Genomic DNA, 4,141 nt, shown 5'->3' with positions numbered 1-4,141 from the left:
CCTCTCGGCCCTGACCTTATTGGCCCAGGAGAAGGGGCAGCCGCGGATGAGGTGGGACCGCTCGCCACAGAGGTTGCACGACCTTCCGTTCGTGGCACTCCTCGTAGCGGTGGCCCACCTCCCGGCACTTCATGCAGACGACCTTTTTACAGGCCTCTGCGAGATGGGCCATGTTCACCACACTTACGGCACAGCTTAGCTGGTCCTGGTAGTGAACATGGCCCCTATTCTCTCCGAGGACTATGGTGGATGGGATGGCTTCAACCCACCATAGCCCCCGGGGTCCTCCCTCTGCTGGACAGTAACCCTCCAGGCCCCTGTCCAGATCCCATCGGATCCTTCACCTGGACCAAGGGCCCCTTCACATTGCAGTACCTGCCCAGCCATACTGCAACGTCCTCCGGCTGTACGGTTTCGTTATACATACGGATAATAACGGTTTTAATGCTATTATCCGTCAGCTTGGTCACCTCAAACATTGCTGTGAGGGACCCCTGGATGTTCAGGAGTTCTGGAGTTGCCCCCAGAACTCCCGCAGGAAGCTGGCGTTGGCAAAGCTGACATCGAAGCCCTTCCCATAGGGAAGGGCTAAGATGCAGTTTACCTGCGCGGGGTGGAACCGAGCTCTTTCTGGAGGAATTTTCTGGAGAAATCCAATCGGGATAACTCCATTATTTTCCCTCCCTTCTCCTTTAAAAGGAGGCGCACTGCATGGTGCCTCCTCATGCCAACCTGTGCTGCTGACATGATGGAGGCCCACTCCCTTTACAGCCCAACACCAGTGAAAAGGGGGGGGGGAGGGGAAGGGGAAAAGGGGAGGGGAAAGGAAGGAAGGGGGGCGGGGGGAGGGAGAGGGTGTTGGGAAAAAGGGAAGGAGTGAAAGACAACCGAGGGAGCTGGCAGGCTCAGGTAGACTAAGCTAACAGGGCCTACCAGCACCACGGAACACACAACAAACTATCTGGCACAGCACCAAACTAATCTTATTGACAATGGGAAAGGACACTAGGAGGGGAATTTTTTTGTTTTATATTTTCCACAGGGGGGAGGGCACAAAAGGGAAAGACAAAATAAACCACACAAACAAACTAAAGGCTAGAATGCTAGCAGGCCACACCAGCAGGCCAGGCTAGGCCTACCAGCTGGCAGGCCCACCAGCCAAGAGGCCTCAAAACAAAAAACCAACAAGGCACACAAACCAAGAGGGAAGACAACCTAGGGGGTAAGACTAACAAAACAAATTAAATAAAGTAAAAGGGAAGTGAAGGGATGACAACAACAAAAGGACAAACTGACTAAACAACACCTACCAAACATGAGGGACAAGAAGGCTAGCAGGCCTCACCAGCCGGCCAGGCTAGGCTAACCAGGCAGCAGGCTAGCTAGCAAAATGTCCCCCAGTTGGCAACACAAACAACAAGAAACTGAACAAAAGGAAATTTGGGGGATAAACTAAGGGTACAAGGTGGATGGGAACAAAGAATAAACAGTCAAACAATGCCTGCCACGCCTAAGGGGCCAGGAGGCTTGCAGACCAGGCTAAGCTAAAGCTAGCAGGCCGACAAGCCAGAAAGCCACCCCAGCTAGCAGACAACACACAACTGAAGACAATGGGAGGAGCTAAGGAGGGGACTATAGGATACACGGGGGAGGAGAGATGCAAAACAGGACAAGCAGGGGAAACACAAAATAAATGTAATAACTAAAGAAAAAGGACCAGAGGGCCTTTAAACTCACCCTACAGGTGCTGGTGCACCTGTAGTCCACCACCAAGACCACCACCTAACCCAGGACAAAGAATAAACAAAGGTGAGACAAAAAACAACAATAATGACAATAAATGATGATTTAACAAAAATAAATAGCACAATTTTCCCGGGCGCCCTCCGGCCTGTGATCGCTTCTCTGATCAAGTGCAGCACTGGCAAGGTAACTACACTTGATCTGAGCCAAAAGGCCGAGAAGCGATAACCCACAAATTGACCCCTGCACCCGCCGGGCCCCCGGGGGTCTCGGCAGACCTCAGCGGTTTGGCAAAAGTTGTCTCCTCCCCACCCGACGTTTCCCTGGTGACAGGCGGGTGTTTTTTTTAACAAGTCGCTAATGCGTCTTTAAGTCACTAGCTCTTTAAGCCTAGTGCGGACTATTTGTTCAAAGCCCGGAAAACACGTCAGTCGTCGTCGGGCTTGAACTCAATTGCCCGAGCGACTACTTTGAGTGGAAAAAATACGCCGGTCGGTCGGTCGGTCGGTCGGTCAGCCGGCTTCAAGTCAAACGCCTGAGCAAAAAGTCTCGGCGTCATCTCTGTCAATTTCTCTTGAAACAAGATACCGGGCTCTGCCAGAAGCAAAGCCCTTCCAAAAATATGTTGAACTCGTAAGTGTTCCTCTCCACGGAAGTCTTTAGTAAAAGGCGAAAGGCTTGTGCGTAATGAAGAGAAACCAGAGTCGTATGGAAGTCAGAGGTCGGGGCCCGAGACACACACTGTGCACTCTAGGCCGGGTGCCCGCGGGTGGTTCCCGAACCCACTCTTCCAAGTTTGAGGGCTGTGGGTAAAAATTCAAAGACAGACAGACAGACAGACAGACAGACAGACAGACAGACAGACAGACAATCCTGGTGAAGTGATTGTATTTTTTGGGGGGGGGTCAAAAACAGAGACAGACAGACAGACAGACAGACAGACAGACAGACAGACAGACAGACAGACAATCCTGGTGAAGTGATTGTATTTTTTGGGGGGGTCAAAAACAGAGACAGACAGACAGACAGACAGACAGACAGACAGACAGACAGACAGACAGACAATCCTGGTGAAGTGATTGTATTTTTTGGGGGGGTCAAAAACAGAGACAGACAGACAGACAGACAGACAGACAGACAGACAGACAGACAGACAGACAATCCTGGTGAAGTGATTGTAATTTTTTGGGGGGGGTCAAAAACAGACAGACACACACACACACACAGAGACACACACACAGAGACACACACACACACACACACACACACAGAGACACACACACACACACACACACACACACAGAGACACACACACACACACACACACACACAATCCTGGCCAATGTTTTTTTTTTTTTTTTTTTTTTTTTTTTTTTTAAAAAAAATGGCGGGAAAACGGGGGGACCCCATGAAGGGGGCTTCGCCCTTGTTTCAGTTTGGATGATTCTTCTTTTTTCATTCCTTCTCTTCTTCTGCTAGCTGTTTTACATAGCTTTGCGTATTTCTTTTTCCTTGACAATGAGAGAAAAGTGTTGCACCGTTCCCGGAGGTACTGCAATACCGGGTCGATGCGTGGAGCGGACGGAGCAAGCCCCATTTCCGACTCCCTGTTCGAAAAATCCATTTAATATGTAGTCCCCCGATGGGGGACGTATCAGATATTAAACTGATAAGAACAGATACTACACTTGATCTGAGCCAAAAGGCCGAGAAGCGATAACCCACAAATTGACCCCTGCACCCGCCGGGCCCCCGGGGGTCTCGGCAGACCTCAGCGGTTTGGCAAAAGTTGTCTCCTCCCCACCCGACGTTTCCCTGGTGACAGGCGGGTGTTTTTTTTAACAAGTCGCTAATGCGTCTTTAAGTCACTAGCTCTTTAAGCCTAGTGCGACTATTTGTTCAAAGCCCGGAAACACGTCAGTCGTCGTCGGGCTTGAACTCAATTGCCCGAGCGACTACTTTGAGTGGAAAAATACGCCGGTCGGTCGGTCGGTCGGTCGGTCGGTCGGTCAGCCGGCTTCAAGTCAAACGCCTGAGCAAAAAGTCTCGGCGTCATCTCTGTCAATTTCTCTTGAAACAAGATACCGGGCTCTGCCAGAAGCAAAGCCCTTCCAAAAATATGTTGAACTCGTAAGTGTTCCTCTCCACGGAAGTCTTTAGTAAAAGGCGAAAGGCTTGTGCGTAATGAAGAGAAACCAGAGTCGTATGGAAGTCAGAGGTCGGGGCCCGAGACACACACTGTGCACTCTAGGCCGGGTGCCCGCGGGTGGTTCCCGAACCCACTCTTCCAAGTTTGAGGGCTGTGGGTAAAAATTCAAAGACAGACAGACAGACAGACAGACAGACAGACAGACAGACAGACAGACAATCCTGGTGAAGTGATTGTATTTTTTGGGGG

The 4,141-nt window shown here is 50.7% G+C and overlaps 3 non-coding genes across 3 annotated transcripts; all 3 read right to left on the bottom strand.

The window, feature by feature from the left end:
* Positions 1 to 2,333: 2,333 nt before the first annotated feature.
* On the bottom strand, positions 2,334 to 2,450 carry LOC115189042 (U5 spliceosomal RNA). Its single transcript, XR_003876673.1, has one exon. It is a non-coding gene; the product is annotated as a U5 spliceosomal RNA (small nuclear RNA).
* An 820-nt stretch (positions 2,451 to 3,270) lies between these two features.
* Positions 3,271 to 3,461, bottom strand: LOC115189046 (U2 spliceosomal RNA). The gene has a single exon (XR_003876677.1). It is a non-coding gene; the product is annotated as a U2 spliceosomal RNA (small nuclear RNA).
* A 369-nt stretch (positions 3,462 to 3,830) lies between these two features.
* LOC115189041 (U5 spliceosomal RNA) lies at positions 3,831 to 3,947 on the bottom strand. Its single transcript, XR_003876672.1, has one exon. It is a non-coding gene; the product is annotated as a U5 spliceosomal RNA (small nuclear RNA).
* Positions 3,948 to 4,141: the final 194 nt, after the last annotated feature.

Source organism: Salmo trutta, unplaced genomic scaffold (genome assembly GCF_901001165.1).
Source record: "Salmo trutta unplaced genomic scaffold, fSalTru1.1, whole genome shotgun sequence".
Lineage (NCBI taxonomy): Eukaryota > Metazoa > Chordata > Actinopteri > Salmoniformes > Salmonidae > Salmo > Salmo trutta.
This window is presented reverse-complemented; position numbering and strand designations above follow the sequence as displayed.